Here is a 24,790-nt window from a genome sequence, read left to right as displayed (position 1 = left end):
TAGCAAAGGAGACTTTCAACCATGCAGTGTGAGCCTATGTATGTTTTCTCAGAATTTTGAACAAATTCAGTAAAGTTTGATTGCAGGAGGTTTTTCACAGGAAGCTTTTAAAGCCCTTTAACACACATCTCCTCTGGAATGGAGGTGCTGCATTCACATGTTGGCCAGATTGACCCTGAAGTCCCTGCGAGTTATTGGGGAGCAGTTCACACACAAGAAAAATAAAATAAAATAAAATAAAAGCACCACACATGCTTCACAGTTCTCACTCAGACCTTCTGGGTTGCAAAACAACTTGAGCATAAGTGCATTTATAAATGAATGAATGAATGAATAAATATAATATTGTTTGTTCCAGAAGTTTTTATAATTTTCTGCCATGAAACAAGCCACTTATAGGATTTTTAAATAGGGTTTTTTTAAGCCAGCAAATTTTCCAAGCTGTTTTAAATTAAATATTCAGAGACTTCTCAGTCTCCCCCGCCCATATCAAAGCCCAATGGCAAGCAGATCCCTATATATGCACGGGGGGGGGGGGGTGACCACAAAAAGGAGTTCACATTCTACCTGGCAAATGCTGGGCTGGGCAGAGGGTCTGCTGCAGAGAGCTGTGGGGGCCACTCTGCCTGCATGCCTGCCTGCCTGCCTCCTTCCTTGCTTGCTTGCTTGGGGCCTCCCTGCAAGCCTACTCCAGTTCAGGCTTCACGGAGGCCTACACGGAGGCCTCCCTGGAAGACCGCCTTTCAGCTGAGAGGCGGGGAGAAAAGGAGCTCTTTGCAAGCAGCTTGTCTGCTGCTTAGATTGCCGGCCAGGAGGACAAGCAGGAGAGAGGGCGAACAGGGCAAGTGGCTGAGGGGACCTGGGGCTGGGCAGGGGACAATAAGGAGTCATGTGAGGTGTCTCTGGGGGGAACCCCAAGGCAGTGGGGCCCCCAGGCAACCACCTCCCCTTGCCTAAAAGTAGTTACACCCCTGCTCTGTGGTTTCTACCTCCCCAGTGTTACAGGGGCAAAGTCTTTCCATGATTGGTAGCTTTCTGTATTTGCCCTCTAGCACCGAGGAGGGAAGGGCATAACAACGGGCAAGGGAGAAAGCCCTTCTATGGCTTGGGATTTCCGTGTCAAGTACACAGCGGGGGAGTGAATCTAAGTCTTTCTGAGGACAGGAAGCCTGGTGCCCTGCCGAGGTCAGCCTGGTGCTCAGTGTCCAAAATCCTTTGTTTGATGGCCATTTTTGCCTTGTCACAGCCAATAGCAAGTAGGAGGGGTGGGCAGAAGCCTAGTAACACCACTTTATTCCAGACTGCCCGTTTCCAGGAGGATTGGAAATTGTCCTGTAGGGTCAGATGGGCCAGGCCCCGAGGGCTGAGAGCTAGTTTGAGCCAGTGGTTGAGAACAGTCATCAACTTTTATCATACCAGATTCCAGACATAGAGTAGCATTGGAGATACAGCAAGGCACTTGTAGGGCCGCTCTTAGCAATTTAGACTGGACATGTTATAGTGAGGCAAGAATGGAGGAGGATCCCAGGTGGGCACCATAGAGTAGTTGAGCCAGGGGCTTGGCAAATAGTTTAAGTGTTGTTGGTACGTAGTAGCCACCTCTAGTTTGTAAGAACTTCAGAATGGCAGTGGAGCTTCTCTGTGCATTGTGGGCAACGTGATCACAATGGGCCTTTTTTGTGCCAGAGGCAGGAAGGACCACCCCGGATATGTGAAGGAAGCGACCTGCTCAATTCTGTGGCCGTCAGTACTCCAGTGGCAGATCTTGGGTCTTCTGGCGAAGGCCATGACCTTAGTTTTTTGGTAATTAATTTCAAGTTGTTCACTCTTTCAGAACTGCGCTAGTGTTGTCGTCCTGAGATTATTGTTGAGGGATTGAGGACTGCGTTATCCAACATTTATTCCAACAAGCTCAGAACAGTTTACACCAACCTATCCCATGTTTATTTTCACAAAAGTATGTGAGGTAGGTTAGGCTGAGAGATAGTGATTGGTCCAAGGTCACCCAGAGAACTTGATGGTTGATGGGCAGGGATTTGAACCTTAATCCAAGTATAGCTACAGTATACTTACTCTTCAATATATAACAGTTTCAGTAAGACTGTTTTTGACATAGGAAAGTATTCCACCATGCATTTGCATTATAAGCTAACTTCCATCCTTATCAAGCATTTATTAAGCTTTTTCTGGGCTTGTAAATGTTCTTTAGTGATATCTCTGGAAAAAAGACCCAGCAGCCAAAAATCTGCATTTTATTAGATGTGCACACAAAAACAAGGCAGACAGGAAACTTATTTCCTCAGAGTTGCTGTGGTTTATGGATTTTGTGGCTGCTGTTAATACTGGAGAACCTGATGCTCCTTGTCTCGTACATGTCTGTTACAGATATTCAGAGGGATGTGAAATCTTTATATATTAACAAAATGTTGTATTTCTCAGTTTTCAGACATTTTATTTATTATTTATTTAGCACATTTTTATACTGCCCAAAACGCAAGTTTGCTGGGTGGTTTACAACAAAACAATAAAAACAACCAATAAAAAGATTAAAACATTTCAACAATTAAAAGCTTTAAATGTTAAAACTATTAAAACACAATTAAAACAGTATCTAATTAAAAGCCTGGTGAACAAATGCATCTTGACTGCCTTTTAAAAGTTGTAAGAGATGGGGCGGTTCTTATTTCAGCAGGAAGTGTCTTCCAAAGCTTTGGGGCAGCAATGGAGAAGACCTGTCCTCGAGTAGTCACCAGACGAGCCAGTGGCAACTGCAGATGAACCTCTCCAGATGATCTCAATGGGTGGTATGGTTCATAGCTTCAAGAAGACATTCTCTTAAATACCCAGGGCCCAAGCTATTTAAGGCTTTATCGGTTATAACCAAAACCTTGTACTTTGCCCAGAAACTTATCGGCAGCCAGTGTAGATCTTTTAAGATAGGAGTTATATGGTCTCTCCGAGATGACCCAGAGTCCAACCTGGCTGCCGCATTCTGGACTAACTGCAGTTTCCGGATTATTTACAAAGGCAGCCCCACATAGAGTGCATTGCAGTAGTCAAGTCTGGAGGTGACCAGCAGGTGTACTACTGTTCTGAGGTCATTTATCTCAAGAAACGGACGCAGCTGGCGTATCAGCCAAATCTGATAAAAGGCACCTCTGGCCACTGCCTCAACCTGGGACACCAAGGAGAGTTTTGTGTCCAGAAGCACCCCTAGACTGCGTACCTGTTCCTTCTGGGGAAGTGTGACCCCATGCAGAACTGGCAGATCAAAATCATCTCCCGATTTTTGACCCCGCACAATAAGTACCTCCATCTTATCTGGATTCAGCCTCAGCCTGTTACCTCTCATCCAGCCCATCACTGCCTCCAGGCTGGCATTTAAGGAGGTTATGCCTTCTCCTGATAGCAATAGCAATAGCAATAGCACTTACATTTATATACCGCTTTATAGCCGGAGCTCTCTAAGCGGTTTACAATGATTTAGCATATTGCCCCCAACATTCTGGGTACTCATTTTACCGACCTCGGAAGGATGGAAGGCTGAGTCAACCTTGAGCCCCTGGTCAGGATCGAACTTGTAACCTTCTGGTTACAGGGCGGCAGTTTTACCACTGCGCCACCAGGGGCTCCTGATGATATTGACATGAAGGAAAAGATTTGGATGTCATCAGCATACTGATAACACCCTGCACCAAATCTCCTGATGATCTTTCCCAACGGTTTCATGTAGATGTTAAAACAACATCGGATACAATATGGAGCCCTGAGGGACACCATACTGAAGTTCAGTTTTTGACAAACAACAGTCCCCAATGGACACCATCTGGAATCTGCCTGAGAGGTAAGAGCGGAAGCACTGCAAAGCAGTGCCTCCCACCCCCAACCCCCTCAGAAAGCAGCCAAGAGATCTGACACTTCCTCTGTCAATTCCCGATTGGAGATCATCCATTAGGCCAACCAAGGCAGTCTCCACCCCATAGCCCACCTGAAAGCCATTCTGAAACGGGTCTACATAATCAGTTTCATCCAAGACTGCCTGGAGTTGGGAGGCCACCACCCTCTAAATTACCTTGCCCAGCCATGGAAGGTTGGAGACAGGCCTATAGTTGCTCAACTCTGAGGAATCCAAGGCAGTGTCACACCCTCGATCTCAGATAGCGAAGAGGAAGGAAGGAAGGAAGGAAGGAAGGAAGGAAGGAAGGAAGGAAGGAAGGAAGCTGACAGCCTTTCAGCCAATGAGGGGCTGAACCCAGCTGTCAGTTCCCAAGAGACAGCTGAGGAAGGTCCGGCTGATGTTTCAGAGCAGGCACAGCAGTCTGAGGCAGCAGAGACAGCGACGGACAGACTAGAAGATGATCTGTGCAGGCAATCCTCACTGACTCCACAGCACAGGCATGTCGCAAGGCGAAGAGCACAGCTGGAAACTATCAGGAGGAGTAAACGCCTCTTGCGGAGGGCTGATAAGCCTTGAATCCCTGCCAGCTGAGAGTTATCAGCTTGGACTATAAAGCACATCAACAGCTTTCTGTTAGTCGCTGAAAGACAACATTTGTCAACCCTCGTGTCGACAGCTTTCAGCCCAAGCCAGATATAGAGAACTATTCCAAGCCATGTTTCATTGCTGCAGCCCAGTTTGTATTATGGACTATCTTCCTGGACTTCCCTTCCGGGTGGCCAGATTGCTGACAGGCAGGCTTCTTCAGACGTGGTCTAATAATTGCCTCCTTAAGGCAAGGAGGCATCCTGCCCTCCCTCAGAGATGCATTTATTATCTCTGCTAGGCCTTCCAGGAAAGCCTCCCTGCCAGATAGTATTAGCCACGTCGGGCAAGGGTCAAGAGAACAGGTGGTAGGCCGCATCATTCCAAGCAGCTTGTCCACATCCTCACAAGTTACAAAGTGAAACTGATCCAGCCTAACCACATCAGAGGAGTGGCTGGACACCTCCGATTCAGACACTGCAGTAATTGTGGGGTCTAAATCCAAGTCGGCCCAAATACGAGAGATTTTATCCACAAAACAATCATTAAACATGTCACAGCAGGTAATAGATGGTTCCAAATTCTGATTCAAGGGAGGAGGGGCACTCACTTGCCCTCTCATAACCCTGAACAACTCCGCCAGATGTGAACTTGCGGATGCAATACATGCCGAAAAGTACCGCTTCTTTGCTGCCCGTATTGCCAGAGCATAGATCTTCAAATGTGCTCTATGTTGTAATCTGTTGAATTCGAGTTGAGTCTTCCTCCACTTGCGCTCCAGTCATCTACCTTGCCCCTTCAGCCCCCGTAGTTCTTCTGTATACCAAGGGGTCAATTTTGAAGCGGGTCGGAAAGGACGCTTAGGTCCGATCATGTCTACTGCCCTGGTGAGCTTGCTGTTCCAGTTCTCCACCAGGGCATCAACAGGATCACCAGCAGAGCCAACACTACTGTAAATCCCTCCAAGGCTTCTTGGAACCCTGTTGGATCCAATAACCTTCTCAGGCGGACCATTCTAATGGGCCCCTTGCCCCTGCGAAGGTGGGTGTGTGACTGTGAGTCCAACCTTAACCAGATGGTGGTCCGTTGATGACAATGGGGAAATCACAGGAGTCCCCACCCATGGAATACCACCCTGATCAGGGTGAAAGACCAGATGAAGACATGCTGCTTCATTCAATATGATAGTATGCCCTCCAACTTTCCCATATCAGGGACAGCCACAATTTTTCCACACAGCCCTGTCCCAAGGAAAACTCCCCCTCTCATTCTTCTGATATTTAGGAAACATCTAGATCTCTCTCTTTCCCTCTCCTTTCCCCCCGCTTCACTATACATTCCTATGGCAGCTAAATCTAGAACGTAGGATAGGCAGCACAAATGAACTGTTACTAAAGCTATATACATAGCTTTATATTTTGGCACTCCTATTGTTAAAATGGTGCCAACATTGTAGTTGTTGATCACCTGTCTATAAGTTATGTGATCTGAGGCAAGCAAAGAACTTACATACAATGTAATTGCTGATTTCCTCTTGCTCTGAACTTTTCTCTTAATATCCTTAGAGCTAAATGCAATTTAAAAACTTTTGCTAATGGCTAGTTCTCTCTTCTCCCAGTTGCAATGGAAGTTTCAAGAGAGAGTGGCATGCTAGAAGGCATTTGGCAAAGAAAGTGCTGTTTTCAACCTTGCACCCCACCCCTTAATTTGATAAAATAGGATTAACATTTTTTAAAACATGGTGCTGCTTAGTTTCTAAAAAGGAGACCTCTTTGTTGTGGGTATCGGTAAGGATGAGGGAAGTGTAAGATCTTGTGTAGTATTCACACAGACTAACTCCAGGCAGACACAGAGCTCTTAACAAAGCATTTTCATTGAGCAACAAAGTAAAGATAGCAGATAAAAGAGTTTGGCAGGTTCAGCATAATCCAGTGGAGTAAAACCTATCTGCATATTCACTACACACAATTCAAACATGTAAAAGGAAGGAGAGGCGGAGTAGATTTTGTGTTTTATACCCTCCCTCCTTCCCCCTCAAGCAAGATTAGACACTGTCACCTACCCCCTAACATTTAAAACATAAAATTTGTGCATACATGGATGGTACTAAAGGTGATGTCTAGCAGCACAACATTGTAGGGGTGTGCATTTTGGAACTTTCTTGTTTCAATTTGTATCCGAATTGAAACACCCCCGTTTTGTTTTGTACCCAAATTTTCTGAATCCGAATCAGCCCTGTTTTGTTTTGTAGCTGAATTTTCCGAATCCGAATCGATTTGGATTTTTAAAAAGGGTCCCAGGGCAAAAAGAGTGGGTGGTGGTGGTAGTGTCAAATGGGTGGAAGCTACCACCCAAATTTCAAAGGAATTAGGCAAAGGGCTGATTTTTTGTGAATTTTTTAAGTTTACACATCTTTAAGAATTTTCCCATAGGGAATAATGGGGATTCCAGCAAATGTATTGCTTCAAATCAAGGGGAAAGGGATGACCCAGAGCAGAGTGTGGTGGGCAGTAGTGCCCAATGGGGGCAAGGAAACTTCTAGAATTATCTCAAAAGAATTAGAAACATAGGTAACAGCCATATACTGAGTCAGACCATTGGTCTATCTAGCTCAATATTGTCTTCACAGACTGGCAGCGGCTTCTCCAAGGTTGCAGGCAGGAATCTCTCTCAGCCCTATCTTGGAGAAGCCAGGGAGGGAACTTGAAACCTTCTGCTCTTCCCAGAGCGGCTTCGTCCCCTGAGGGGAATAACTTGCAGTGCTCACACATCAAGTCTCCCATTCAGATGCAACCAGGGCAGATCCTGCTTAGCTATGGAGAAAAGTCATGTTCAGCCACAAGACCAGTTCTCCTCTCCATTGGGCAAAGGGCTGTTCTTTTGTGAATTGTTGAAGTTTACATGTCTTTTAAGATTTCTCCCATAGGGAATAATGGAGGTTTCAGCAGCCCCATAATTCCACTTGGGGGGCACTGGGGTTTCCCAGAGCGAGGGGTTGTGTAGTGCACATAGGGTGCCAACCACCTCCATACCCACAAGCCCTTGGGGTACTGGGTTTTGTGTTTCTGAGGTGTTCTTTGTAGATTCTCTGGTAGCATATGAGATTTTCAGTGAAAAACAAGAATCCACTCTCATATGCTACCAGATAATCTACACTCAGAACACCACAGAAACAACAGAACCCAGCACCCCATGGGTTAGCAACCCTTCCCCTGGCCAATGTGGGGTCAGTAAAGAGTGGAAGAAGCAAAAGAGCCAATGGGGAACAAGGAGGGAATTGTCAGCAGGTCAGCCCATTATTTAGGTCACCGATCAGAAGGCTGGAAGGGTGGGAAATTCAAAGAGATGTCAAACACAAAATGGAGACTGACTCAGAGATCACTACAAAATGGAGGTCTGAAACAACAAAATGTTTTGTAGCTGAAACAGGGACGTTTTGTTTTGTATACAAAACTTTTGGATCTGGAAAATGGGTGTTTTGTTTTGTCTACAAAACACCCGAAACAGGCTGTTTTGGGTACAAAACGTTTTGTATCCGAAACGTTTCACACATCCTTACAACATTGTGGACTGGTAAGCAATGGGAACATGGGGAGTATGAGGCCCAGACCCCACTGACAGAGTACCTGTACTGAGACCCCTGGCACCTTACACCAGGTACCTGAATGTGACAATCTCATTAACCCCGTCAAACTGATTACAGGATATGGTCCAGCAGTATCCAAACTTCTGTGATCAAAATCCATGGCAAGAAATGTGATTCATTTGAATGGGTGTGCTCCAGGAGATAGTGCATATAAGTCACTAGGAAGGGAACCTAGCTAAAAACTCTTTCAGAATTTGCTTGGTTTAGGAGAAGTTGTTTTTAGCAAGGCACATTCTATTTCTCTTCATTGGAATGATGTGGGTGTAATTATGCATGGAAATTCTCACAGATTCCTGTTCAGAAACGCCCTCCCCTCTGTTTTTATGTTAAACATGGGAGACACCAGTCTGGCCCACTACGGTTTTTAGTTAATTTGATTGTGTGAAATGTGGAATGGTGATGGCGGAATGTGCCCTTTTAGCTCTTGCTTTCTGGCAGTGAGTCAGCACTCTGTAGGGAGACAGGCAGTCTGGTGTTCCTCAGTGACTGGCCTGAATTTGCTTCACATTTTAAATATGTACATTGTTGGCTTCCTTTTCCACCTCATGGATAAAAGATGGTCAACATACATTTGAGACCAATACGAATGTATTTTACATCTAGCATTTTAGGTTGCATATTACATTACTTCCCCTGCCCTATAACTAGAAATGCTATTGGGGAAAATCCTGGAGTTCTTCACAGCAGCAACACTAGCTGTCATCTTCACAATAAAGAATGGTTTTCAAATAGAGCAGTACCAAATTTTTGAGGTGAAAGGCAACATCTGAGGCAGACAAAAAGTTTCATGAACACCTCCCCCAACACTTCCCTTTGCTTTTTGTGCTGTTCACTACCTTGTCCATCAGCCACTTGCCCCTACAAATCTGTAGTATTTATTTTTAATTGGCTTATTTCTGAAGAAGTGCTGGCTGACCAGGAAACACTTAGGCAACTTGATGATGTCGTATCGATAGATTCTCCAATCTGACTGGCTATGTAGCATTGTCATGAAACTGAACATTTCTGTTTCACAGCCTCCCTCAAAGTAATCAAAATGTGATATGTGTGGCAAAGGAGGCAACATTTTTCATGCACTACACCCCCTCATTTTGGTTCAGCCCTACTCGAATTCATAAATAAGGAAGACTCAATAGTGGGTTTCAAGAGCTTAGTAGACAAACCACTAGAGGGGGGTGCGGGGGCAGCACCCCACAAAATAGCTTCCTTCTACTTTTCACATACTTAGATCTCTTTTATTAATGATCATTATTGTTTTATTATTATTCTATTTTTTATTATTCTAAGAATATATGTTCTTAGTGTTGTTATTCACTAATCAGAAAAAAACCAAAACATAGTCTGTTATTACCCGGAAATTCAATCTGAAATAAGGCTGCAATTCCAAGTAAGATTACATGAAAGTTAAAACCAATAAGACTTGTTTTAGAAAAGGTGTTTCATATGATACGAGGCATTATGGCTTTGAACACTGCACCCTGGGGCTGCTACAGATTCCTAAGTAAGCCCCGACATTGCACTGAACAAACAATCTGGAAGCAGCTCTTCTGTACTTTCCCCTATTTGTGACAATAGGGAAAACTACAGAAGCTCTGCTTCCAGAACTGCTCATTCAGAGCAATATTGGGGCTTATCTAGGAGTCTTAAGTAGCCCCATGATGCAGCATTATGAAGCTGTAACAATGTGCATCATGTGGCCATTATGTTTAGAATGGTGGTATTAATGTGAAATATACCAACTCACATACTACACTGCATCCTGTTGATGGAAGAGCAGGGTCCGCCCATCTTTCTCCAAACCCTGTGGATACTAGGGATGTGCGAGCAGGTTTGGAACCGAACCAGCTCGAAGCTGAACCAGTTCAGTTCAAAGGCTTGGGGTTCAGCTGAACCACCCCTGTTTTCGGCTTAACCGTGGACCAACACCCACACCCCGGGCCGTTCAGGGGGTTCATGAATATTTTATTGGTTATTTTTTTAAAAAAATATCTTTTTAACTTACCCCCTCAGGGGGGCAGAGATTCTTTGAGGTGGCGGCAGCGGGGGGGGGGTCTGTGGAGGCCCCCCTTCCCATCACTGGCCTTCCCTCATTCGAAAATGGCCCCATTTGGCTGATCTTAAGTCTGTCTTTTGCCTGGCACGGCGGCCATTTTGGAGGCCACCGTGCTTGCGCAGTGTGCTTCTGCGTGACCTGGATCATGCTCAGGCCATGCAGAAGCCAATTGTGCAGGCACGGTGGCCTCCAAAATGGCCACCGCACCAGGGGAAAGGCCCAAATGGACTGAAGATTGGCTGAACGGGGCCATTTTTGAATGAGGGAATGCCGGTGGGGGGATTTTTTTTAACCAATAAAATGTTTGCAAACACCCCCAGACCAAAATTGAACCATGGTGGTTCGGGGGGTACTGGACCGAACTGGCCTGGTCCAGTTTGGACTCGAACTGAACCAGACCAGCCGGTTCGATGCACACCCCTAGTGGATGCTGCTTGCAACCACAGAGAACCTCTGTAGCTCTTAATAATGGCATCATCACTGTAGGATGCTTTTCCCATAGGAAATGGGAGAAATGACCTACTACAGTGATGACACAATCCTCAAGAGCCACAGAGGCTCTATGTGGTTGCAAGCAGTGTCTATGGGGCTCGGAGGATGGAATGAACACACACACACCCCACTCTTCCATCACTGGGATGTGGTGTGGTATGTGGGTCATTCTTATTTCTTTCTTATAAATCTGACATATAGGACAATGTTCCCTGCCACAGAAATGCACTTTGCCCCATCTCTGCCCTGAAGTATTTTCTTCCGGTGATGCCACTGAGGCTGACAAGGCACTGGTAAAGTTTGTCAGTGGTAATGACAAAGACTGGTCTGAGTGTAAGACCAGAAGGTGTGTCCTCAGAAAACTATGTTTTACTCTCTCTAGTAAAAAAGGTTGGCTAACTGAACTAGCTAATAATAAAATTATATTAACTTCTTGTTGCAAAACAAGATCTACTTTTTTGGCAATTTACCGCAGAAGTTATTGACTCAAATGAAGGGTAGTTCACACTCCAAACTCATTGTTGTTTATTTTAAGGGTTGTTCCTGTCCTGCCCTTTTCCAAGTCAGTGGGGAGTCCCAGAAGACTGTGTCGCCCACCTCCTCCCTCTCTACTTCTATGGCCACAAGGAGTGGGAAGGTAGGATTCCAACTCTGCATCACCACTCATGGCACCCAGCAAGGGAACACAGAACTTACAAATGAAGCCACAGGACTTTGATGGTGGGATTCTTTGCACAAACAAAACACATCCAGCAGCCAGGAAAACAAAAAGGAACTGAAGAGTGGATAAATACCAGTTGAAATAGTATACCTGGACTTCCAAAAAGCTTTCGACAAAGTTCCTCATCAAAGACTCCTGAGGAAACTTAGCAGTCATGAGATAAGGGGACAAGTACATATGTGGATTGCTAACTGGTTGAAAGACAGGAAACAGAGGGTAGGGATAAATTGAGAGTTTTCACAATGAAGGGAAGTAAGAAGTGGGTTCCCCCAGGGATCTGTACTGGGACTGGTGCTTTTTAATTTATTCATAAATGATCTAGAAGTAGGGGTAAGCAGCGAAGTGGCCAGATTTGCAGATGATACCAAACTCTTTCAGGTGGTGAAATCTAAAACAGATTGTGATGAGCTCCAGAAGGATCTCTCCAAACTGGGTGAGTGGGCGACAAAATGGCAAATGCGGTTCAGTGTTGGCAAGTGTAAAGTGATACACATTGGGACGAAAATCCCCAACTTCAAGTATACGCTGGTGGGATCTGAGCTGTCGGCGACTGACCAGGAGAGGGATCTTGGGGTCATGGTGGACAGCTCGTTGAAAGTGTCAACTCAATGTGCGGCAGCTGTGGAAAAGGCCAATTCCATGCTATCATTAGGAAGGGGATTGAAAATAATAAAACTGTTTACTAGCCTGATAACTCTCTTTTACTCAACAGGTGTGGCATAGACTCCCCTCAAGTTCTAAATGGAGACAGCAGTCAGCAAAAGGCTTTAGAAGGAGTGGCCTCTGCCAAGGAATACTGTTGATTATTCAAAATCCATGTTTCCTCAATGGGGCAAATCCATTTTGTCCTACTGTTGGAACTTTGGAATTCTTTGTTATATTTTCTCAGGAGACTGAATTGCACACAATATCACGTTATGTGGCTTTCTTTTGTTTCATGCAATGTGGGAAGCACAGGAGAATCACACCATGTGTTATTGTGCTATTGAATAAGATATGGTCACTTTTTTAAAAAAAGAGTCAGTAGGGGTCAAAAGTTACACAGTTGGCCTTGAGATGCATATCTTGGATTCCCCCCCCCCAGTTCAGCTATGGATATATAGTAGGTAGCCTTAGGAAGTCTCTGGCTGACATAACATGCAAGAGTATGTCAGGCTAGTAATGAATAATTGTGCAATGCAATTTACACAGATTGTGCAAATGAAATCTTACTAGGTTGAGCCTATTCTATCTGTAAAATAGGAATGGGGTATTTTCCTAAATGTCAGTATTCATTGTGTTGTCAACTGTTATTCATACAATACCTATTGGGGGGGGGGAATCAGTGCTGTTATAGTTTTCCTTAAAAACACCTCTTCAAAGTTAGTTGAAAACTGCAATCCTGAAAAGACTGAAAACGCACTCCCACTGGCTGATGCAATTATGACATCACTTTCTTGTTCTGACCTTCTTCTTTGCTTCTTTGCTAGCAGGCCTTACAGTTATTAAGGACAGTAAATTACATGAGTGCGGGAAGTTGGGGAAATCATCCAAATTTGCTACTTTTAGAGTTCCTCAGTTCTCCCACCCCAGTAGTATTTCACCTAAATCAGAGCTGCAGCCTCATTACTTGGTAGCAAAGTTGGATGAATCCCCCACCTCCCCACGTAGTTTACTCCCCTTAATAATGTTAAGGCCTCTTGGCAGCAAAGAAGAAGGCAGAGAAAATCCACCAGAATAAGGTGCAGTATGTCTGCCCACAGCAGAACAAGAAAGTGATGATAAAATCACATCATCCAATGAGGTGCATTTTCAATCTCCACTCATACTAGGCTAACTTTAAAGTATATTTTCTTGAAAACTATAAAGGTTAAAACAATGATTTTTGTTTCACTACATATTAATTATGTGACTGAATGCAGTTATGGAACTGAAACAAAAATCTGGGAATTAGGAAAATACTAGAAGTGTGCCCGAATCTTGCGATTCGATTTGAGAGAATCACAAAAACTCAAATTGATTAGTCTAAAATGGCTGGCTTGGCTGACTGTCTTGACTAATCAACCTCGAATCACTCAAATCGATTTGACTGATTCGAGCATCATTTTGAGGCCAGTTTTCCCAGGGAGAGCGGAAAAATAGGCCTCAAAACAGTGCCATTTTTCTGGAAAGAGCTAGTCTACCCATTGGGGTTGGTGGGTAGACCAGCCCTCCTTTCTGGACATAGCCTTGAAGGGTAGACCAGTTCTCCAAGGTAGGCAAACACGCTAAATCCAGAGCAGAGGGTTGGTCTATATGCCTACCACAATTGGTAGACCAGCTCTCTTTGGGAAAACGTTGCCTCTTGAATCACCCAAATCAATTCAAGTTGAATCAGGGGTGATTATCCTTGGCCCCAAATCAGGCCCTTTATTTTGAGGACAATTCAATTCAAGGTCAGATCTCTGAATTGCCCCTGATTTGGTGTGGATTGATTCAAGGTTGAATCTAATTGCGCATCCCTAGGAAATAACCCCATTGTACTTTACTTCATAGGATGCTTGGGGATTGAGGGAGGGGAAATAAGAAAGACATATTGGTCTAGCAATATGTACTTTACTGTGAATGAGCAAAAAGCCTGGTTTGCATCTGAAATATGACAAAAGAGGTAATTTTTTTTAATGGTTCAGGGTGCTTGCTTAATGGTAGATTTCCCTGGAAGGTGGAGATGTCGCCAAAAGCTATTCGCCACCCCTTCTGCCCACCTCTACACAAATCAAGGAGGCGTGTGGTCACTGTAAAGAAATGATAGATAAGCAGTTTTGGATGACACAGCCAGAGAATGAATGGTGAGAGACAGAGCAGAAAGCTGATGGGAGGCATCTTAGGGTGCAGAGGTGTGTCTCCAAGGATCTCATGTAATTGGGGTATAGCTAGTGGAGAGGAGGCCCAAGTTAACCCCTCTCCTTGGTGGGCCCTTGGAGTGAGGGAGATAATGAAGAAAATACGGACGGGTGGAGCTGGGGGGGCCTCAGGAGCCAGGAGGCCCAGGTTCTTTGAACCCATCCGCTTAATTATAGCTACACACCTGCATGTAATCTGTTGCCTGTAGGAGTGCCCTGCGGTTCACCTCCATCTGATGCTCAACCTATATTTGTATATTTGTAAATAAAACCAAATTTTGCAGAGATGCCATAAAAGTCCAATTATCTCTACTACCAAGAGAGGCAGAATCCAAGTAGTGCCCCTAGAACTTCTCACCACTTGGCAAGTGGGGAATATGCATAGCAGTGTTCATTTAAAATGGCTTGAGCTCTTCTATGTGCCTTGTATACTATGCACAAGGCAATCAATGCCCATGTTTTATGTCCTTTAGTGCATTTCTATAGTCTAAGCTTAAACTGATTTGTTGAGAGCTATTTTCCAAGAGTTATTTTCTCTGTCTGGGAAAATATTTGTATTGTAGTTGAACAGATAGTTTTGGTACCACACAGTCCTACCTTGCCAAATTACAATTCCCAGGATTCTGTGAATGAATAGAACTAATGTCAGATAATTTGATATAAAACTGTAGTGTCAGTAAGCCCATACTGTAGATGCATCTTCCTACAGACTTCTTTTGCCACAGGCCAACTACTAATGTTTGAAGCCATGTTTCATGGTTTTAACAAATGAAGAATTCAAGAGATGCTTCCTTCTTTGTTTTGATTACCTAACATAAGATGTAAGGGAAGCCAGGAAAATAATTATCTCAGACACTCCCCTAAAATAAGTATCCAGAGGCACTGGATCTTGCCTTATTTATTACTAAGAGTATATTTCCTTGTATAGAATAATAGAGCAATGTTGGTATATTTCCTTCATACCCCCTTTAGAACAAAAATAACAGTAGCAGTGAAATTCAAATGGTGAACTGATTCCTGGTATGTATGTCGTGGTGTTTTATAAACAAAGAACCCAAAAAATATATTTTATTTAAGCTGAACATATTGCAAAGATATTTGAGTAACTATCTTTTTCTTGCCATAGAAGGACTGCTGCTATCAATTTGTGCCAGGATGTGCAGGCTGAATGGAAAGAGATGCCACACAGCCAGTCTGAGAAATCAGTGTTCCTGTGAATTCTTTTATGGCTGTAAACTGACAACATCTATTTTCAAGCATACCTCTTGATCATGCTGAAATTAGTTTTGATTAAGTCCCATTGACAGCAATTAGCAATTAGACTTCAATTAGTTGTTAACGTCTTTTTCTAGTAATCATTTTTGCTTGATTGATGGGGTTATTGCTGTTAAGCCTGCTTAGGACTGTTTATTTGAATGTGTGGTTGCTATTAAGGTCAGGGCAGGGGAGGGGGAACAAAAGCAAGAGACATACAACTTGAGCATTTACATTTCTTACTAAATGCCCCCCCCCAAAAAAAAACCCCACCAAAACAAACCACCACCAACAACAACATAACTCTTTAAGGCTCCTGTGTGAAAACTGCCTTAGTAGGGGTTGATGAAGAATACGTAACAGAATTGTTGTGTTACAAATTGTAGCACCAAAACCAATAATTCATGTTAAAGGACTCTCTCCTGCCATAAGAATGCTGTTTTTAATTTACTAGCACTTAATACTGAGTATGGGGAACCACGTATTACATGTTCACAGTAATATACATTACAATGTATCCATCTAAAAATGTGAGTGGTAAAAGTGTGAGTAAGACAAATGTATGAGCCCTGTTCAGGTGTTTAACAAAGGGCCCTCTCCATGCTTACAGTGGGCCAAGTGGATTGAAAGTCTTGCCCCAGTGTGCCTGTCATCCTGCCACCTGCTCTCTTCACGCTTAGGGAGTCCATCTGAAGAGGCAAATGCCCTTAGCGAGATCATTCCCGTTTCTGTGATCAGCAGGCTTTGGTGCCCCAGTCTGCTGATCACAGAAATGGCATGATCATGAGTAGGGCATTTGCCTCTTCAGATGGACTCCCTAAGAGTGAAGAGAGCAGGTGGCAGGATTACAGATGTGCTGGAGATATGCTCGAGGTGGGACTTCTGACTTGCTTTTCCCACTGTAGGCATGTAGCGCAGGTTTTTAAAATTATTATTTAAAGAACGCCTCAACAGGGCTATGTTTGCAAACATGTCCATCATTCAGGAACATCGCTCTGATTGGCTGTAACTCCCTCTTGAGTGTACACTTGATGACAAACCCAGAATTCTCTCTTTGAAATGCTCAAAGATGAGAGTTTAGGGTTTCTGGTGGCAGACAACCATTCAGTAAAGATGGAAAGATATACATTTTCTATGGGGAAATGGATTCTTGGTGAGTTGATTCTGTATAAAAGGCCTGAATGCTCTCTTTTGGGTCGAATCAGTTTTGAGTCTTCTCCTCTGCCTTCTTAAATTACTGCAAGATGAACAATAGACTGCAAAATAAATTAGAAGCAGACTTTATTTTGTAGACTAGCTGAGCAACATTAACAAAGTCACTAGCCCCAAATAAAAATAAACCCAAATGTTCAGTTGTTAGAGGTTCCCTTAGTTTTTTTTAAAGTAAGAAACCAGATAGAATAGGGTCTAAACATAAGCAGCAATGCATGGCTATGCAGATAAACTCTTAAATACAGCCTGACCTTATAGCAATATGCCTGTTAAACATTTGAATTTTCCAGGCTGCCTGTCCAGAACCAGCATTTTAGACTTTCTGTTACATAAAGTGACCGGAAGGGGCTGGGCTGGGGTGTCAGGGCTTACAGAGTCATGGCCATGTAAAGGTCTGTTCTTATTACTTCTGTTATCAAACTCTTCGACAATATTATTATAGGCTGTTCCAAGCTACATGAATAAAAACAACCCACCCTAGTAGTTCACAAAAAATGAGAAGCCCCAAGAAATATGATCTTTGCAGCTGTAGAAACAAAGCTATTGTTAGAGGATAGTGAAATATACAGTGAATAAGAAAAATGAGAAGGAAATAGGTGGAGGAGAAACAGTTGCTAAAACATGAAAGCAGTTCCTTTTCCCACACCTCTGGGAAAAAAGCTTATTCTTGCAGGGAGAAGAAGGTCAGGCACTGGGTGGTGTGCTGCCCAAGGGTATGACATCAGGAAGTTATCTTTGAGCTACTGGATATTTTTCCCCTTGGCAAGGGATAAGAAAGGAAAAATAAGCAGGGAGTCCATTTTGGCAAAGAGGATGTACATTCAGGTGCTATATCAATCATGTGTCGAATGGAATAGGCCTATGCTAACAAACAAACAAAAAGGATAAAAACAAGGGAAATTGATGTTAGTTTTAAAAAATACTTTGAAATACTGTAGATTTCTGAACAGTATAATGGTGTGGTGGTTTCTTTCCCTTTATCTAGCTATTTAATAATAAGACTCAGCATTAAGGAAGCACATTTCAACTGTTCTTTGTGTACATGATCTCAGTTTCCTTTACAATAGCCTTGTCAGGAGGGCCAGCATTATTCTCCTCATAGTGAGTAAGAGGAGGAGCCATGGCTGAGAAATGGTGGCTTGTGTCAGGCCATCTAGTGCCTTTGTGGTTGAAGTGAGATTTGGTCATGAAATGTCCGGGCTCACAAGTGGACACTGTACTTTTCTAGTTCCCAATTGACAACATGAAGTGATTTTGTATCTTCTGTTCTAGCCCTTGAGTTATTCATGCTCATATGTGGAAAAACTGCCCAGTGCTGGGCAAGAGTTGTGGCTATGGGGCATGGTGATGTAGGCTGTGCAGGAATGTGATGCTCAAGTACACTATTCTCCTAGTTATGACCCATCCCTTGGCTGAAATCACACCAGCAGCCTGGGAACAAAACAAGATAGAGGAAGACTATAGTGACAGCTGTTCCTCTTCAGCTTGTAATAGGAGGGAATAGCTTTGGCTCAGCCAGTCCCCTGTGAGTACAAACATAAGTGGCTGCATTTGTGTTCATTTTGGCATAACAGCTGCATAGGTAGAATGGACCTTGCAACCAGATGTTCCCATTCCTTTTGCTGTTTTGCTCATCTGTGCTCTGTGTACCTTTCTCTTGCTGAAAATTGCCAATAATGCTGCTCTGCCACATAGATGCACACCCCACCTCCACTGTCTAGCATGTGGCAACTTGGAAAGGTGTTGAAAACTATAAAGGACATGATCACTGAAGCTTGAGATTATGACAAGAGACTGGGTGGGATGGAAAAGGAAAAGGAGTGGCTTGCTTCACACAGCTGTGCTGTCTCTTAGCTGACAAAGTTACATGTCCTTCTGCTCATCACCACCTAGCTGACTGACAACAGTTTCCAGACAGACCAGGTAGACTACACAAGATTTTCACCTGCATGAGAGACATCATAGACTGGAAGTTGTTCTGTGTTCTAAGAAATCGGAGGGCAACACTGAACACCTGATTCATTTTCATGACATGAACACGACTGGCTAAAGGCCAGGCATAGCATCAGCCCAGCTATTACGAAACCACTAAAAACAAATACATCAAATATAGTTTATTAGTGTTCTTGATATTTCTCTGAATTAGATTAAAGTTAATTTTGGAAGTGAGAATTTAGCAGTACTGTAAAGGCAAGCCAGCTGACATAATTTATTTGGGTTTACATAAGGCCCAAACAAGACTCTCACAAGGGTTGTAAAGAAAACTGAAATGTCACAGGGAGAAAATTTAATTTCTGTCCTGGGTCACAAGCTGCTAGCGAAACAGTAGCAATAAAATGATCTGAAGTTCTCAGTGTTGGAAGTACTACAGAGTTCTGTAGTGTGAGATGGTTTAAAAGGCCTTCATCACTGCCTTGGAGTTATTAAAAGTAGCAAGTTGTACAGGTGGCACAAAATATGGAGAAAAGAAATATGCAAGGAAGAAGCTCTATCTTTTATGTATTTTACATTTCTCTTAGATATTTCTGCATATGTATATTTGTCACACATGACCTTCTTAATGTCGTAATATGTGAAGAGACCCCAGGTATTAAGTGGTGGTGGTGGTGGTGGTGGTGGTGATGATGATGATGATTTTTACATTTATATCCCACTCTTCCTCCAAGGAGCCCAGAGGGAGTACTACATACTTGAGTTTCTCTTTCACAACAACCCTGTGAAATAGGTTAGGCTGAGAGAGAAGTGACTGGCCCAGAGTCTCCCAGCTAGTTTCATGGCGGAATGGGGATTTGAACTCGGGTGTCCCCCCGGTCCTAGTCCAGCATTCTAACCACTACATCACGCTGGCCTTGTTAGTATGATGATACTAACAGGGGTGTGGCAAGATTGGTGTGGGCCCTGTGGCAAAAGTGAAGGTGGGCCCCCACCCCACTTCTCTTGCTTCCCATCTTGTGTCTTTGTTGCAGAAGAAGTATAGGGGTATGGTGAAAAACACAAAGTTCTTGACACACCCTTTCCCTCACTCCTTGCAAATATCATGTGCACTCAGAGGTGTCATTACAGGGTAGCCCATGGCTCATGCGTCACCAATGAATTGCTCATGCTCAGAACGCCAAATCCCATCAGCTACCTCCCTCCTCTGCGACCTCTTCCAGAAAGGAAGCTTGGGAGAGAGCTCCTAGCCTCACCTAGCTCTCTGCTGCTTTCACTTTCATAGGTGCTATCTTATAATATTAGAGACTTTAAAGAACACGCATAATTAACCTTGTGGGGAATTGAGTTTAATTATCAAAGGGGAGACGATGGGCACAAGTCCCAAAGTACCTAGCAGTGCCTCTACATGCTCCCCATGCACCCAGACACTTCCACACAGTCACTTGCATGTGTGTATTCCCCTGGCTTGCTTTTTAAAAACATTATATATAATTTTTAAAAATATTTTTTAAAATTATATAGCGCTGGAGAGGGCTCCTCTTTTTTTGAAGCGGAGATGAGCCTTCTGATCAGGAGCCAACAGCATACCTGTGAGCCAGGGATGTGGGAGGAGGAGAGTGAGCTGTCGCCCAGTCAATGGGCCCCTCTCCCTCAGGAGCCCCAGGACATTTGCCCCCCTCTTGTTCAATTGTAGCTACTCCTCTGATCACTAAGAATATTTATATACTGATTTATTTATTTATTTATCTATCTATCTATCTATCATATTTTTACACCGCCCAAAACTTACGTCTCTGGGCGGTTTACAACAGCATTAAAAGTAAAACATTAATTAAAAACAAAAACAAGAAATTTAAAAGCAAGAAATTTAAAACACAATTTAAGAATTTAAAACAATATTCTAAAAACAACATTAAAATAATCAAAACAATATCAGTTAAAAGTCTGGGTGAAGAAATGCGTCTTTAGAGACTTTTAAAAAGATGTCAGAGATGGGGAGGCTCGTATTTCACTAGAGAGCGCATTCCAAAGCCATTGATATAGCATATATGTACAAATAAGTTAACACAGCAAACAGAATGAGAAGATGGTTCTTCTCAAAGAGGCTCACAATCTAGGAACATAGGAAGCTGCCATATACTGAGTCAGACCATTGGTCTATCTAGCTCAGTATTGTCTTCACAGACTGGCAGTGGCTTCTCCAAGGTTGCAGGCAGGAACCTCTCTCAGCCCCGCTGTGTTATAACCCTGTGGGTTACCAAATCCTTGTTTGTAAATCTTTGTAGATATATGATGTACAAACAACCACTTTGTATATAATTGTGCTTTGGTAATGTATTGTATGCTTTGGTAATTTGTTGGTTCAATAAAAAAATCTTGTCCTATTAAAGATAAATAAATAAATAAAATCTTGTCCTATCTTGGAGAAGCCAGGGAGGGAACTTTGAAACCTTCTGCTCTTTCCAGAGCAGCTCCATCCCCTGAGGGGAATATCTTACAGTGCTCAGACATCAAGTCTACCATTCATATGCAACCAAGGTAGAGCCTGCTTAGCTAAGGGGACAAGTCATGCTTCCTACCACAAGACCAGCTCTCCTCTCATTGAAAAAAAAGAACACAAGGAATACACCAACAACAGTTGCTGCAGAAATGCTTTGCTGGTTTGAACAGGGACAATTGGTTTCCTCCTGCTAAATATAAGAGAATTTAGAAACATGGTGCTTTTCCTAGTTATGGGTAAAATAATACAATATAAAGGGCATATTCATTTTACTGTTCTTACCCATTTGCTGGATGGGGGTAGATGGATATAATCTATTTACCATTCACATTGGAACTAAATAATTAGTTTTCTTGCTGCTGTCCTTAATTTTTATTTACACTCGTTTTTCTAAACCACACACTACTGTACAGTTTGCCAGTGGCACTCCTCCAGAACAACTTTGAAACTAGCATATTAACTCAAATAATATTTGTTGGATAAATACTTTGATCATTTTCAGTTGGTTAAACAATCTTGTCATTAGCGTTTAGAACATAGAACACAATCAAGTAATTGTAAGGCAACTAGGTGTCATTTATGATAGTCCTGCCAACTCTTTCTCTTTGGGAGGTTGTTTATGGGCATTTTCACACATGGCACTACAGGTGCTTTTTGCTTCCTCATCTGTAATGCCAATGCAAGACCTACCTCAGCTAGAATGCACATTTGACTTACAAACAGTTCTCATCTGCTTTCAATCCCATCTGAAGAATGTACAGTCATCAACAGGAATAATGCAAGAGAAACACAAAGATGCCTTTAGTATTCGATGTGACACTAATACAGACTGGAGTGACTGAGCTGGTTTAGTGTTATTATTTATTTAATATTTATTTCTAGAATGCTTTTATGGGGGTCTTTCCAGATGGCAATAAACTGTGTGATGTTCAAAGCTTTTGCACATATTCCAAATATGATCTTACTTCCTGTATACATGCCACTGCAAGCTTCTGCACTATCTTATCCTTTTGTTGCATGCCAGTCAGAAATCTCAAGGGAGGAGAGCTGGTCTTGTGATATCAAGCATGACTTGACCTCTGTGCTAAGTAGGGTCTGCCCTGGTTGCATATGAATGGGAGACTACATGTGTGAGCACTGTGAGATATTCCCCTTAGGGGATGGATCTGCTTTGGGAAGAGGATCTCCCAAAGATAGGGCTGAGGGAGATTTCTGCCTGCAGCCTTGGAGATGCCGCTGGCAGTCTGTATAGACAATACTGAGCTAGATGGACCGAGGGTCTGACTCAGTATATGGCAGTTTCCTGTGTTCCTGTTCCTTAAGTGCTTTTTGCAGTGCCACCTGCTAGTTAGCTATTGCATTCCAAGAAGAACCCACTCTTTTACCCAGTCACCACAAAATTAGTAATAAAAAGGAGTGGATTCCTCTTTGAATGCAAGAGCTGACTGGCAGGTGGCAGTGTGAAAATTGTGGAAGACTCTTGGTGTGTGTACAGAGGATAAGATTGACTTTTATGGAGAAACAAACATTTTTTGGTATATCCCTAACCCCCAGATGAAGACAACACTCGTTTTCTTAAATAACCAGGTTTTCACTGCTCACTGAAAGGTGAGCAGTGACTGGGCCAGTTGAGCCTACTTCAGGAGACAATTCCATAACTGTGGCACCATGATTGGAAAAGATTGTTTCTTATGGCCATCCACCCCACTACTGAAGGTCGGGGAACGTATAGCATAGCTATAGATGAGTGTACAAGTAGATGCTTATGGGATGTAGTGGTCTTTCAACTAGCCTTTCCCCAAACATTTAAGGATCTAAAAGTTAACACCAGTACCTTGAATTAGACCCAGAAACAAATTGTTGAAATTATATTGACATTATTGACTCTACAGTAAGCCCTCTGCATTTTGGCCTATTGCTATTCTGAGCACTTTTCAATGGTGGTTCCAGTTAGCACATTGTAGTAGTCCAATGAATGTTACCATAGCATGAATAAGCTGTGGCCAGAATTTCTTATGAGGCAAGGCTACAACACCTGCGGCTATTTAGTTTTAAAAAAAGGCAACTGTGAGGAGACATGATAGAGGACTATAAAATCATGCATGGAGTAGAGAAAGTGGATCGAGAGAAATTCTTCTCCCTCTCACATAACACTAGAACCAGGGGTCATCCCATGAAATTGATTGCCGGGAAATTTAGGACCAGCAAATGGAAGTACTTTTTCACACAACGCATAATCAACTTGTGGAATTCTCTGCCACAAGATGTGGTGACAGCCAACAGCTGGGTTGGTTTAAGACAGCCTGGGTTGCTTTAAGAGGGGTTTGGATAACTTCATGGAGGAGAAGTCTATCAACAGCTTCTAGTCTGAGGGCTATAGGCCACCTCCAGCCTCAAAGGCAGGATGCCTGAGTACCAGTTGCAGGGGAGTAACAGCAGGAGAGAGCGGCATGCCCTCAACTCCTGCCTGTAGACTTCCAGTGGCATCTGGTGAACCACTGTGCGAAACAGGTTGCTCGACTAGATTGGCCTTGGGCCCGATCCAGCAAGGCTGCTCTTATGTTCTTATTGGCTTTCTCCAAGTAAGTGTGCAGCTGACACACCAGCGTAAGCCAGTAAAAGACTCTGCTGGTTATCATCACCACCTTGACATCCAAAAACAATATTGCTTGCAGAAGCATCTCCAAAATGTGAACTTGATCTTTAAAGGGGGTTGCAACACCATCTATAACAGGCCGCACATTTACTCTTGGATCAGCTTGTCCCCAAGCCTTCTTTCTGGATTAGTCTGTTGTAACCAATAGGTCATTTGATTATTCCATTGAAACCAATGGGACTTAGGGTGGACTTGCACATTCAGCAAATTGCACCAGTTGAGATTGGATGTGCCAAAGAAGCCTACTTTTATACCCTCCTAATGTAAAGATACCCCGTACATGCAAAAAATAAAAATAAAATAAACAATACACAAAAAGAACTCTAGCACATAATCCCTATTGTGCTAGTTTCATACTGTACATACAAGCATTTTTTTGGTACGTAGATTGTGTAATTTTCTTTTGAAGTATGAACTGACACAGTCCTAGAAAGAACTCTACCATGTGATCTTGCTGCATTTTTGCAGCCAGACTGAGTCTAATACCATGGTTCTATGCCACAAAGTCTCCAGTTTGATGAAATAATGGAAGTGAACAAACATGGAAATCAGCTAATCTGACCCATGGCCAAATTTTAGTGAATCATCCAGGAATAAGGTATAAACAATGACTTGTATATGGATTTTGTAGGATTCTTCTGCGGCAAGACATGTCTGTCTTAAATTTCCGCAGGCAGGTTGGAGTAGATGATCTGCAGGTACTTCTCAAACATATAACTTTACTAGACAGATGGGTTTATTTGTCAAGTAGAACACTCTCCTCCTTACTTACACTAATTGGCCTGGTTCACCCAATCATTTGAAACTAGGTTTACTATGGGTTACCAGCATTAGTGTAATTGTGTGTACCCACACCATCTCAGTTTCATCTTGGGCCATAAACCACCAATCACACCAGTGTTGGTAACCCCCATTAAACATAGATTTGAGGGCATTGTGTGGTATTTTTGTAGATAGGTTGAGGAAACAGGGCTACC

At 43.1% G+C, this 24,790-nt stretch overlaps 1 protein-coding gene across 2 annotated transcripts in view; it reads left to right on the top strand.

The window, feature by feature from the left end:
• Positions 1 to 16,180, top strand: part of LOC128327193 (uncharacterized) — a 69,731-nt gene extending 53,551 nt beyond the window's left edge. The window contains exons 2-3 of one of the 2 annotated variants that reach the window (XR_008308525.1): positions 11,210 to 11,828; positions 15,383 to 16,180. The gene's annotated coding sequence lies outside the window, so the exon portion shown is untranslated. Of the gene's footprint in view, positions 1 to 11,209; positions 12,459 to 15,382 lie in introns of those variants that run through there. The other variant, XR_008308524.1, reaches the window with a different exon arrangement.
• Positions 16,181 to 24,790: the final 8,610 nt, after the last annotated feature.

Source organism: Hemicordylus capensis, chromosome 5 (genome assembly GCF_027244095.1).
Source record: "Hemicordylus capensis ecotype Gifberg chromosome 5, rHemCap1.1.pri, whole genome shotgun sequence".
NCBI lineage: Eukaryota > Metazoa > Chordata > Lepidosauria > Squamata > Cordylidae > Hemicordylus > Hemicordylus capensis.
Note: the sequence above shows the minus strand (reverse complement) of the source record. Positions and strands in the feature narration are given on the sequence as shown.